Here is a 13,993-nt window from a genome sequence, read left to right on the forward strand (position 1 = left end):
GACACAAAATTGTTGAGGAAGAGTTCTTCATGGAAGAACTCCAGCTAACCACCTGGGGAAAATGATATAATTCCCTTCCCCTCAAATTGTTTTACTAATAAAATAATGGATCTGGGCATTGATCATCAATGGCTACTAATATGTGTACAGCTGATCAGAAACTTGACAAAGGATGAATCAAACTATCATCATCCGAGCCAAATGATCCATTTTTACCTTTTAAAACTGGGACAATCAGATACTTAGCTGATTGTCCCAGGTAGCAGGGGATCTACCAATGTCCCAGGTAGCAGGGGAGCTACCAAGATCACGAAGGTGCTTTTTCCAGGGTGAGGCTTACCGTTGCACTCTGGGTGTGCTGACTCCTGTCATTCCCCCGAAAGTGGGAAACTTGACTGCTTACTTTGTTGGTAATGGGGGACAGCGTTTGTGCTCTCCCCAGCTTAAAAAAAAAAAAGTGGGACAAACAGACATCATGTACCTTTTAAAAAATTTTAAAAAGATTTTATGCCCTGACTGGTGTGTCATCGCACAAAATGAAAGGTTGCTGGTTAGATTCCTGGTCAAGCCACATGCCTGGGTTGCAGTTGGTCAGAGCACAGGAGAGGCAACCCATGATGTTTTCTCCTCACAGCCATGAGTGGGGAAGGCAGGGTGAGAGAGACAGAGAAAACATCCATTGGTTGAGTTCTGTAGGTGCCCTGGCTGGGGATGAATTCGCAACCCAGGCATGTGCCCAGACCATGAATCGACTGGTGACCTTTCGTTTTGTGGGGTGCTGCCCCACCAACTAAGCCACACCATCAGGGCAGACATTGTGTGTATTTTGATGAGATGAAGTAGAAAGTACACAGTATCACCTATGAAGTATTTTTGGGGGGGAAAAAAGAAGAATAAAAACCACTTACTCTAAATCTGATTATATCTTTAGATCTAACTAAAGTTAATAGGAAATACCTGTTAACTGATACCGCATGAATGCGATCAGCTAAATTTGGAAAATAAATTCTGTAGGTTTTTCCAACAAATAAATGCCAATTAAATAGCAACAAAAAGAGTGGGGGGGACTATGATAGTCATAAGGAGATATAAAGGACATCAATAACATGTAGCATGTTTTTAGGTCCTGCTTTGAACAAACCAAGCCAAAAAAAAAAAGTTTGAAGCATTTAGGGAAAATTGAATACTATTGTTATTTTAACTAATGATGTTGTGGCTTATGTTTTCAGAGGCCCTTGACTGTTAGTGTTATTGGCATCCTATTGTGGAATATTGACAGATAAAGTAATATAATGCCCGTGTTTGCTTTAAAACAATTTGGCAAATTCTTAAAAATAGTGAGGGAATTAGATGAAACAAAAATGGCAAAATGGGGCCCTTGTTGAAGCTGGGAAATACCACACACGGAGTCACTGTATCCTTCTCTCTAAAGTAAGCCTGTCAGGACTGAGGACGCTCAGTTTTGTTTCGTACAGTGTGTAAACTGCAACAGAAGAAAATTCAAAAACACATTACTCCTTTGTTTTTACTTAATTTTGTCCCTTTCCTGTCTTCTTTTTTCTAATAGCGGTTTCTTTATTCCATTTCTCTCTGTCAGTTGGTTTTGAAGAATCCTGTTTTTATTCTTTTACTAGTTCAGGCTTAAACATGTGTACTTAGTAAAGTCTAATGTTAATTGATAGCTCTACATAGCTTCTGCTAGACAGCACCAGGTCCTGGGGATGCTCTAACTCCAGTCACTGCGCCCCACAGTTGTTGTCCAGGTGGTGAGTTCCATCTTGTTTTTCTGTCTTCTATGAGATGGCCAGTGTTTGGTTTAGATGTACTTAATGTCTACGATGTCTTGAGTCATTATTTCAGTGTTACTTTTATTTTGCTTTCAGTTTTCTGAATATATCTGTCATGAATATTTTCTTTAATGATTTATTAATGGTAAATATTTTGTCTTTGTGTTATGGACTGAATGTTTGTGTCTTCCTAAAATTTAAATCTTGAAGCCCTAATGCCCCAGAGTGATGGTATTTGAAGGCGGGGCCTTTAAAGGGAGGTAATGAGGGTGGGGCCCCATGATGTGATTAGTATCTTTATTTAACAAAGGAAGAGGCAGGGGATGGAGGGATCTGGTGAAAAAGAGAAAGCACACGTGGACGTGGGCAGCAGTGTGGTGGTTTGGCGGGAGGTGGAAGGAGAGTATAATGGGGGTAAATGGTGGTGGAAAAATACAAGAAAATAACTTTTTAGAAAAAGGAAGGGAGAACAGAGCACTCTTCCCCTCTCCCCCACCCTTACCCCTCCAAGTGTGGACACAGTGGAAAAGCAGCCGTCTGCAGGCCAGGAAGTGGGCTCTCACCAGGAGCCTAATGAGCTGGTAGCTTAACCTTGGACTTCACTGACTCTGGAACTGCGAGAAATAATGCCTTTCGTTTAAACACCCAGTCTTTGGTATTGTGTTATAACAGCCTGAATGGACTAAGACACTTTCCTTTTCCAAGTGTCTTTAATTTCATCCTAATTCTTGGATGACAATTGGGTATAGTATTTTTTTCTTTAGCCTTTGGAAAATAAGTATTCAACAGTCTTCTGTTTTCTGTTATTGTTGAAGAGAAATCTGCTATTGGTTTAATTGTTAATCCTTTGTTGGTAGTCTATATTTACTTAGTGTTTGTTTTAAGAATTTTTTCTAATTGGTGATGTACAGTCTAGAGATGGATTTAGTTTTATTTATCTTGCCCAGGAATTGTTGCATTATTTTAAAAAGATTTTATTTATTTATTTTTAGAGAGTGGGAGGGAGGGAGAAAGAGAAGGAGAGAAATACTGATGTGAGAGAGAAACACTGATCTATTGCCTCTCGTACAACCTCAGCTGGGGATCCAGCCCACAACCCAGGCATGTACCCTGGACTAGGATTGAATGTGTGACCTTTAGGTTCACAGGCTGGCACTCAATCCACTGGGCCACACCAGTCAGGGCTGTTGCATTTTTAAAAATTGTTTTCTTTCATTAATTTGGATAATTATCAACCATTATTATTTGAAAACACCCCCCCAATGTTTTTTGTTCTCTCATTTTGAAATTTTTATATTTTCTATTCCCTTGTTATTCTGTGCTGCATTGTGGAGTATTTCCTCAGATTTTCCAGAACATCTGAAAAAAGTGAAAATCTGCTGTTTAATATATCCATTAAGTGTTTAAAATTTCAGTATTTTTTACTTCCAGAAGTCTTACTTTTTAACCTTTAAAATATTCCTTCAGAGTATTTTATTTTATTCTTATGTTTTGAATTCTTTATTTTGTATTTATAATCTCACAGGTAGAGATATGTCTACATGTGCATGTCTATATATCTATTCAGTATATCTGTGTATACACACATAGGTATTTTGAATGGTTTCTAGCTGATTATTCATTATCGGAAGTTCACGGGGGCCGTTTAGTCCTAGCAGTTGCTGTGTGTACTGTTATCTCGGAGACCGCGGTGGACTTTGCTCCTGGGTCCTGCAGTTCTGCACTGTGAACTCCTCTTCAGCAGGCCTTTATGTTGGGAACGCTGTGAGACCCGGATGGAGTGCTTCGTGCTAATGATGTTCTGTTTACTTATACTAGGATCCCAAGGGGGGTTCTTATCAGCTTAGGACTATATTTTACTCCTTTTATTCTTTTATTAATAGTTTTGAATAGTTAACATAAATTACAACATTAAAAAGGAAGAAAAGGGAATATAATAACACCTTTTTCCCATCTCCACCCCATTCACCCAGTTCACTTTTCCAGATATAACTATGGATGGATTCTTGTTGCGTCTTCCATTCATTCATGGAGATATTAACAAATACGGAGTGTCTAATATGGGCCAGACATTGTGTTAGAAGCATGGATACGTCAGTGACAAAACACTCGAAAATCCCTGCCTCCAGAGAGCTTCTGTGAGTGTGTACGTGTGTGTGAGTGTCAGTGGTAGAGGAAGACAGTCAAGAAATAAACACAGCGAATAAGTCAGTTGTATAATGTGTTTGAAGATGAGAGCGATATGGGAAATGAAACAATGAAACAGTGTTAGAAGGACCAAGACTGCTGGTACCGGGGCAGGCTGCATACAGTATTAAACAATGTGCTCGGGCAGGCTTCTTTGCTGAGATTTTATCAAAGATTTAAGGAGACAAGGGAGTTAGCAAGTGAATAACAGAGATGCAGGTTCCAAATCAAGGGGACAGCAAGAATACGCAGTATAAGGTAGAAACATGCCCGGCCTGTTCCGGGAGTAGCAGGTTGCCTCGTTCGTGTGCTGGAGCGAAGTGAGGGAATGGGAGCAGTAGGAGAGCAAAATGTAGAGGGGCACAAATGAGATAGGCTCTGGTAGGTCACTGTGAGGTCACTGGCTTTTTTTACTTTGTGAGAGTGTCTGTGTGTTTGCTTGCTGTTCAGGTGAAGATGTTTTATTTTTATGTTTTCTCCAGCCAGTTTATCTCATTGCACTTAAGAAAGAAAAAGAAAAGCTATATTTAATTTTGTGCCAAGTATAAAAGAATACCCAGTAGCTTCCATTTCTTAATTAGGTTATTACTATTAATTTCTATTCTGTTGGTATAAAAATATTTTCTGAAATATCCCCAACAAAACTGCCAGCACACTTAGAAACCCAAACATGACCCAGGCCGCCCCGCAGCTGAGACGGAGGGATTCCGGGTGGTGCTCCTGTGAATGGCAGCACTGCAAGGGCAAGTTCCTGGAAGACTATCAACCTTCGTTTTCAGCACAAGAGAACCTCCCGTTTCATGGGGCACTTTTCACAGTGTTAAGAAACAACCACCTGGTCTGCTTGATTAAAACCGGGGCAAAGGACGAAGTTTATGGAGAGCAACCATTGACAAAAAGTGCCCCACGGACGGCACTCTGACCGAGAAGGTACAGGGACATATGGCCAAATCTTCACCTCTGTAAATGTGTCAGGAATTGACATGGAACTTTGATTTATTGATTTTTTTTAGGGAGTCCAGCTTTCATTTTTCCCCTTCCACAAAGCAAAGTAGAAGAAATAATAATACAAGATTAAAACCACAAAAATAGTTAAACTGGTAGAACATGTATCCAGAAAGAATCCAGCTGTGAGGACAGGCTTATTTACAATGAGGAAACAGATGTCAATGAGGGTAGCTTGTAGTTTTTATATGAAGCATTATGAACACAAATACATGTGGTATGGGTGTCACTCTTTATAGCAATGTAGAAGGAGAAGAACAACACTTATTTAGGGACAGATATACGACAAGGTCAAGGTTTTACAGCACCAATGCAATATATTCACAGAACTTTATTGCGGCTAGTTAATTAGAGGTTAAGACCTGTTCCAAATATGTCACATTTCTGGCCCTTAGAGGTTCATTCCACAGACTTCAAATACTCTAAACTTTGAACTACTGAGAGGGAGAGTGACTCTGTGACGTTTTCCAAGAGTTACAAAATCTCTACAGACCCAAGGCTATTCATCATCTCCCCAAACTTGCTTTCACCAACAAACAGCCCTTGTATGCTTCAGAAAAATACCTAGTACACAAGTCAGATGCCCGCATAGTCACCTTCTCCTAGGCCAAATCTATGGGGACCAAAGCAGCCACATTACCATAAATGGAGAATTGAAAAATTAGTAGGATAAGGTTTTTTTCTACTTAATCTTGATGAAATGCAGGAAGACTTTTGTCCTCGATTAGCTGGTCTTGGAGTAAAAGTCATAGGCTCCAGTCTTCATCGCTTAACATGCTTTAGTTTTAGACTGCTGGAAATCTGAAATGAAAAGTTTGCTGAATTCCTCAATCCAAGCTTTTCGAAGCTTGCTATTAAGAAGCCTTTAAGGACCTACTAGCTTGAAGGCTAAGTGCAGGGGGACATCAGCTCTAAGTCTGTCAGAGTCCCAGTTTCAGAGGAAGGATAAATATTTTCTACAAAGTGCTAAGTTTTGCACACGAGAGAAACCAACACAAACGAGGGCATGTAATTAGTTTCATTTTCTCCCATGAGGATTCTTCTCCCATGGCACAGAAACAGAATGAGGAGTGGATCTTCATTGGTCTCTTCATTGGAAGTGCAAAACAGGGTCCCTATATTCATGAAGCCAGGCAGTTGTTTTTTTTTAAAGCAGATTGTGGAAGTAGACAGTAGAACCAGTTTTCTGTCTCCACAGACCACTACACCTTGTATCTAGGTAAAAATAGCAAAGATCAACTCGAACAATTATCCAAAGTCACTTAACTGCCCTTTAGGATGAAACTCACCACTATATTATTTTAAAGGAAGTTACTTACCTACCGGGACAAATTCAATTAACCCAGGGCAAGAAAAGTCAAAACAAGTTGTATTCCCGAATGAGTTGTCCTTACCAGGCCAGCTGTTGAGAATGCACCCAGATACACTTGACATGAGGACATTATGTATAAAGCCTTAGGCAAGTCTGGATTTCTGGTAACTAAGGACGGAAGGAGTATCAGCACAGAGCTAGTTCTGCAACACTTTATATCCAGATGATAGAAACTGTTCCCAAGGACAATCAATGCCCACACTGTTAATCACACTGAATAAGGTAGGTGCATTATTCATTTTCCTTTTCTTTTTGCTTAAGAAGCTTGTTCATCTTCTTTTTGGTCATTCCAACGTACTTTGAAATGTTTCCATGTTGGTTTAGTTCAGGAAGCAATCGCAGCAAGAGAAATGATCGTGGCTGTGAAGTAAGCTTTTTGGCTTTTTCTTCCTTTAGTGTGAAGAGGCATTTCGACTGGCCCACAGCTCGGCGTCGAGTGTTTACTAGACTGCTGCACATTTCATGGAATCTTTGCTGCTGCTCGGTGGCTTCTTTCTCAGAGCCAAAAATTCTAGGCGCTAGAATGGGAACAAGGCAGCCAGCCAAGCACAAAAACATAAGAAAACAAGAAACACCAGACAGAACAGATGGATCTAGACAGTACAGGGTCAGAAACACCAAGGCAACCACACACGCGATGGCAGGCGGAAGCCAGGCTCTTCCAGTCCAGGACATTATCGGCCATCAGGGACCCCTCTCCCCTCTCCCTGTCCACACAGCCGCTCTTTCAGTCTGGTAATCTCAGCAGCCAGCAAGTTGGTGCCGCGATAATCTCCCTCTGCTATGGTCCCAAGGTCGTCCTCAGTGAGCCCAAGGGGGCCTCCTGGCCCGCCCTCTGCTATCAGCAGGGCGACCCCAGCACTCACACCGAACTTTTAAATGTGCTCGGGGCGTCTGTTCGGTGTACTCTCCTGGTGCTCAACTCGGGGGAGGCGAGCCCTTCCCGAATCGAACTGCCTGCTGGGATCCCTTCCAGACTCAGTCAAACGGCTGTCCTCTCTTGTATCTGGACCTCAGGGGACCAGCTGGGGATGGATGGGGTGCTTTCATGTCCAGTCGGTGCAGTTTCTCCACCTACTGCTGCTTCTTCCCCCGTTCAGACCCCTTTAATGTGAATGTCAGTTGTTCGCTGCCAACAGTGGTGTCTGATACACTCGGTGTCCCATTTTTTGCTTCAGGTTTCAACAAGTCTTCCAGGGTTTTTATTCATCAGCTTCTGCTTGGTGGCAGAATCTTTGGAGCTTCTAAATTTTTTGCCTTCTTTGATCTCATAAAACTGGGGCTCAAGGTCGTTTGGACTGGTCCTCCCTGAGTGGTGTCTGTCACTTCACTCTTCCCTTGGCTGCAGAAGTTGGCACTGGTCCCTGACCTCTCCCACTGTCTTTTCATCACCCGAACTTTCAGAACTTTCTGCATCACTTGGTCTTCCTTCTGGTTCTTTCTCCTCTTCTTTTTCATGATGTTCTTGTTCATGATGTTCTCTAAGAGTCTTAGTGTCTTCTTTTTTCAGTAATCATTGAAGTCAATGGATTCAAAAGCCTGAAATCTTTGCTCTCTTCATCTACTTGGAAGTCAGGGTTGACCCTGTTGTTTCCTCCCTTGTTTTTTTTCCTCCTTCAAGCAAACCTCCCCCCTACTCCCCTCAGACAGAACTTTAAATCTTTTTTTTTTACAACCCCAGATCGTCAGTGAGAATATTTGGAAGGCTTTTAACTTTGTCTTTCCACGTAGGTTTTTGCTTCTCGTCCTCTTCAGTTAACTTAAGATCAGCTCTTCGTGCACTTTCAGCAATTTCTCTAAGTGGACTCTCTGTCCAGGTATTCTTCTATCTTCTGTCAGATCTTTTATAGTCTTCACGAGCAAGTGGACTTACTACCGATTTCACCCTGTGACAGTCTTCTATCCATAAAACACCCATGCATGTATGCCCAGAGAAAAGGTGGCCCAACGAGATACGGGAGCCCTAAATTTTCGAGTTCTTGCTTGGTGACAAGTTTGTAACTGTCATAAACCATGCTTTCTGGATCCTCTTCCAAGTCTTCTGTCAAGAGGTCTAAGAAGGAGCACCACCTGGGGCAGGCCCCAGACCGTAATGGAACAGACGCTCCTCTCGGGGGCTTCACTGCCTGCCAGAAGCAATGCCTGAGGGGGGCAGAGGCAGGCGTCTTTGCCGTGAGGTTCTGGCTTCAAGGAAGTAAGTATTTTTCCTGAGTTCTCATTCCACATTTTGATAATTCGAAAGTCTGCAGACAAAATCAAATCTAAAGAATCTTGGAAATGAACCGACGTAATGGGCAGCCCCTGTCGGTGGTACTTAACTAGCCACGGCTTTTCAGATGGAAGGTCACGCAATGACACCTGCCCTGTGGATGTTCCCACTGCCGTGGTCAAGGCGCAGCTGAATTTCAGAGCAGGGGCTGTTGGTGAGCTGTTTGTCCCGGAACCTGCCGTGACTCTCCCTAGCGCACAGTCTAACAGGCCCGCTGTGTCCCTCGTTCTTGGATCCCCTCACCCCGCTCAACCCTGTAATGTTCCTGTGGCAAACAAACCCCGTGCAGAATGTGAGTGACAAACGTTACTGTCTGCAGCATTACTTTGTAGAGGATTGAGGTGCCTTCCTTGTTCTGAGTTTAATCAATAAACCTCAGGGCTTGTGCCAAGGAAGTGTAAGTGGTGGGATGGGTAATGGTAAGAAAACATCTCCCAAACTGTGGTATTCTGGCTTGGTAGTAAAAACCTGACTGTGAATGGAACTCACTGTATTTGTTATTATGTAAGAAGACAGTTTCTAGTCTGATGACTAGAAGACTAGTCATCAGACAGTGTTTCCAAGGCGACGACTTCTGAACTGAAACACCTTTCAAACTTCAAGCGTCATTGATCTGTGTCATAGCATTGAACCCAAGGTCTGTATGTTCCAGCTGCTAAAGTATATTGTCTATATTTCGAAACCTTAATATTGGTACAAACAGTCATTTCAAAATCCTGAATGAATTCAGTTCTCCTGCAGACATCCACATCTTTCTTCTGGAGTGCTCTCTTCTTCCTGTCAGAAAACCACTCAGGAAAGAACTTGCTGCAGCCGAGACTGTAAATCTTTCCCCTGTTGCAGCTAGAGGCCTGCCTGGTGGGGGGGAGGAGCGGCCACCGGTGCTGTGGTTCAGGTCGCTCTACCGGCAGCGCACCCAGCACGAGCTTCTCTGGATCGGTCTCCTTGGTGCACCTCTGTGGACTGTGGCACCGGCACTCTGGCTTTTACTTTGGATAACTGGGAGCCATGGCAGGATTTGGCACACAGAGGTGACTTTGAGGCAGGTTAGTAAGAAACTAGGAAAATTCCCTAGTAAGTGGGATGAGGAAAACTGCTGAGCAATTAACAGCTAGGTGATAGAGTCCAAGACTCTATCCTCCCTCACCAAAGATCCCTAAGAGCAGGGGGTTTAAAACACCCAAATTACGAAGATAGATAACAAAAAATCAATTAGAGCTGGACTAGTCTGAGATAGAGGTGAAACTAACCAGAGTATGACCCTTGACCCCACTATGCACTTGTTTTCATGTATCAGCCTGCTAAAGAATCCACCTATAAATCTAATGACTATTCTATTGAGCTCCTCCCCTGTGACCCCCACTAAAACTCCCACCTGTCCAGAATCAATGAAAACCTCAGGATAAAGGACAACAGCTTTTGGTCTTTGAGCACACCTACGGCACTGTGCCCCACACCCGCCCTCCCCACTTCCTCAGGCATGCTCCTTCCATTCTAAGCTCTCAGGGTCCCAATGAGGCTTGCACCCAGGGGAGCCGTGGGAAGTGGCAGCTCACTCTGGACTCACCCCCTGATCCTGTCTCCAAGGGCCCTCCTTTTGCCTCACTGACCTAAGCTTTAATAAGGTCACTCTCACTTGCACCTGGACTTGGGTCTTGACATTTTTCCTGCACGAGTCACAGACCTGGAGGTCCCTGATGGGTGAAAGTTCCCAGATCATGCTGGGGCACGGCGCTGAAGAGGTCCAGTAACAACTAGATCAGACCTTTGCAAAGGATCACTGTAGATTCTGAATTTAAGTTAGGATGTGCGTATGGCGTCAGGAGAGCAAAGGTAGAAGCAGGGAAACCTGCTAGATGGTGGTGCAGTAATCTAGGTATGCTTATGATGAAAGCTTGGACTGCCGGGTGGCTGCTGAGGAGGTGTAAAGCAGACAGATTCTGCCTACACCTTGGAGATCCAACAGGCTTTCCTGGTGAACGAATGTGAGGGCAAGAGTGGAGTCAGGAATGCCTCCAAGGTTTGGGACTGAGCAGCTGGACAGATAGATTTACCATCAATGAAAATGGGGAAGGATGTGGAGAAGGAGGATTGAGGGGGTGTAAAGAAAGTATTGGGTTTTATATGTTTCTTAGTCATCTATGTAGGGATTTGGAGTTGGCCATTGAAACGCACATCTTGTATTTGAAAGAGAAGTGGGCTACAGATATACATTTGGGAGTGATCAACTTACAGATGGCTCTTCCAGCCTTGAGTCTCAGTGACATCACTAACAGAGTGAGTGTCACTGGAGGGAAGATGAGGATCGAGGGCTGAGCCTGGGACACACCCACAGGGTCCAGGGAGGCTTTGCGCGCAGACGGGGTGCATTCCATGACGTTGCACTGTTCCTTACACTAACGGTCGTCTTGTCAGTATTGTTCTGTATCTTCCCCCTTGTAACTCACTGTGGGGCTTGTTCCATATTGTCTGTTATTTTTAAGTTTGATATTCCAGAACCCTTGAATAGTGTAAATTTTAGGTATGAACTCAGGTGAGGGCAGCCCCCTGATTTCAAGTTCTCAGGGAAGGCCCCCCACCCAGACTTTTGACCAGGACAGACTAGCTTCTTTGTCGTCTGCTTAGTGGGCAGAGTTTTCTAGTCTTGACTGAGGAGTAGTGCTTCACTATCTTGTGAGCTCTTCCATGCATTTAAGCAATTGCTTTGTTTTATGCAGTATTTGTGCAGTGGGTTTTTTTTAGTTTAGGCTTCCATAGTGCCTTAAATATATCCACTAATCCTCTCTATTGTCACTGTCTTAGTTCAGGTCCCCTTAATTTGTTCCTTTACAACTTCACAAGCGCCTGGCCTGGTATCTATTTGCTGTCTTTCCCCTCTTGCAATTATCCTCAGGTGGACCTTTTTTTTAAGCCCTGGGTTTTTTGTTTCAGTTTTTAAAAATATTTTATTTATTTTATTTTTAGAGAGAGGGAAAAAGTAGGAGAAAGAGAGAGAGTGAAACATCAATGTGTGGTTGCTTCTTGCAAGCCCTTACCAAGGACCCAGCCCGTAATCCAGGCATGTGCTCTGATTGGGAATCGAATCAGCGACCCTTTGGTCTGCAGCCCACACTCAATGCACTGAGCTATACCAGCCAGGGCTCAGTGGACCTTTTGTAATGCAAATCTGAAAATTCCATAACCTGGTCAGTTTTTTATGGCTTTCTCTCCCTCATAAAGATAAACCTCTTGATCTCTAATGGGGCTTATAAGGAATCTTTGACTTTATCACTCACCAAATGCCCTTCAACCTTGCTTTGTTCCACTGAACCTAAGTGTTTGAGGGCTTGCAATGCTGTTACACTTTCTTGACCTTTGCGTAGTCTATGTTCTCTTCCTGGAAGGCTCCTCCAGCTTCATCTGTCTGGTTATCACCCAGTGTCCTTCAAGGCTGACTTCAAGTGCCTTCTTCTTTAGAACTCTTTCATCTCAGTCCCATCTCTTTTTTGGAATGAGTGTGAAGACTTTTCTTTGGATTCCTGCTCCTTGCTCCATAGTCCTTGGACACAATCTTATTATAACTCTCGTTCTTCCCATTGTGACCAGGGTTTCTCCCAGCAGATTGAACAGGTCTCTCGGGACTGGAACTGTCTTTTATCCCCAATGCCTAGCACTGTGCACGTCTGGCACATAACACATACTTGATACCCATTTGCTGAATGGCTGAAAATATGGAAACAGAAATGGGAATACACTGTATCATTATAGAATGAAGAGTCGAACTTGGGGTGGTGAATGTAATACAATATACAATCATGTCTTATAGCGTTGTACATCCGAAACCAGTATAATTTTATTAACTGATGTCACTCTAATAAATACAATAAAAAAGAAATAAGCATTTATATCATTAAAAACAGAATGGTCTACTTTGATTTCCAAGGACAAGTTCCTAATAATATTGGACCTAAACGTGTTTTGAAATACCACATTTTAAAAAAATGTATTAACATCTAAATGGCACCTGGGTAAAATGGCAGTTGTTAAATACTGGAGAGTATTAAGCTACTACACTTGTTCAAATCTAGTACAAATAGAAGCTTATTCAACATAGAGGCACACTTTATAAAGCTCAAGACTATTTATGTAAATATAATATACAAAATAAAACAAATATTTTGGGTGCATTAATGATGGAAAAGATAAAATAATGGAGTGGTATTTGTGGTTTGGGGTGGCAGGGCGGTGTGCAAGGCTGAGGACATCAGCAGTTAGGCCTGTGGAATTCCCTACGTTTTAACTGACTGTGAGTTCCACGGGTGCAGGGACACATGCAGCTGGGCACATAGCAGGTGCATAAGACGTGTTCACTGAGAAATGTTCTTGAGGATACTATGAAATATTCTTAATAGAAATGAAAAAAAATTTAACAACTATGTATAAACATGGGGAGGGAATTTTTTAAAAATGTTTTTTCTACCCCTGTCTGATGTGGCTCAGTGAATTGCATGCTGGCCTGTGAATCAAAGTGTTGCTGGTTTGATTCCCAGTCAGGGCACATGCCAGGGTTGCAGGCTGGGTCCCTGCTTGAGGGTGTGTGAGAGGCAACCACACATTGATATTTCCTTCCCTCTATTCCTCCTTCTTTTCCCCTCTGTCAAAAAATAAATAAATAAAATCTTTTAAAAAGTATAAATAAATAAATAAATGTCCTTTCTGAAGTTTATTTATTATCAAGGCTATGGTGAAATATGACGGGAGAATAATCTAATGACTAACAGTGAACATTTGCATAGCACGGATGTCGTGCTCTGCACAAATACACAGTTTTATAAACATTTTCATGTGTAATAACTCATTTAATCTGTATACTCACCTTACTAAGGAACAATTAATATCACTCCCATTTTAAAGACTGGAAGCCTGAGGCACAGAGATAGTAAGTAACGTGCCAGTGCCTTGCAGCCAGCAGGTGACAGAGCTGAGGTTGAGCTGTTTCTTGAGAGCTTTCCTGGGTCCTCTTCTCTTCCCAGGCTCTGCTCACGGGCTCACATGTTGCCAGAGCTGTAGTTGTGACACTTGAAATCAGAAGCTCAGACTTTTGTCTAGCATATTTGAAACATTTCCCCCAAATATCAAGCCTAAACATTAGAATGTTAATTGACTGCACCACATTCTAATGAGTTGTGTATCGTAATCAGCCTGACTGCTTCTCCCTTGCTGGCAATTTAGGTTGTTTTCAATTTTTTTCTATTATGTGTGATTATGCTGTGTTAATGCATGTAGCTTTTCCATTTTTAATTTTTTTCCTTAGGATAAATCCTTAAAGTCAGACTAACTGTAAAAGAATGTAAATGATTTAATTACCCTTCATGTATAATGAAATCAAGAAGA

General features: G+C 42.5%; 1 non-coding gene and 1 pseudogene across 1 annotated transcript; one reads left to right on the forward strand and one right to left on the reverse strand.

Moving 5' to 3' along the window:
- Positions 1-278: 278 nt before the first annotated feature.
- LOC119035420 (U1 spliceosomal RNA) lies at positions 279-442 on the forward strand. Its single transcript, XR_005079794.2, has one exon. It is a non-coding gene; the product is annotated as a U1 spliceosomal RNA (small nuclear RNA).
- A 6,140-nt stretch (positions 443-6,582) lies between these two features.
- LOC119035180 (nucleolar protein 10-like) lies at positions 6,583-10,995 on the reverse strand (annotated as a pseudogene).
- Between the last annotated feature and the right edge of the window lie 2,998 nt (positions 10,996-13,993).

The sequence above is a fragment of the Artibeus jamaicensis genome, unplaced genomic scaffold (genome assembly GCF_021234435.1).
Source record: "Artibeus jamaicensis isolate MK-2021 breed Jamaican fruit bat unplaced genomic scaffold, CSHL_Jam_final scaffold_916, whole genome shotgun sequence".
In the NCBI taxonomy this organism is placed as follows: Eukaryota; Metazoa; Chordata; class Mammalia; order Chiroptera; family Phyllostomidae; genus Artibeus; species Artibeus jamaicensis.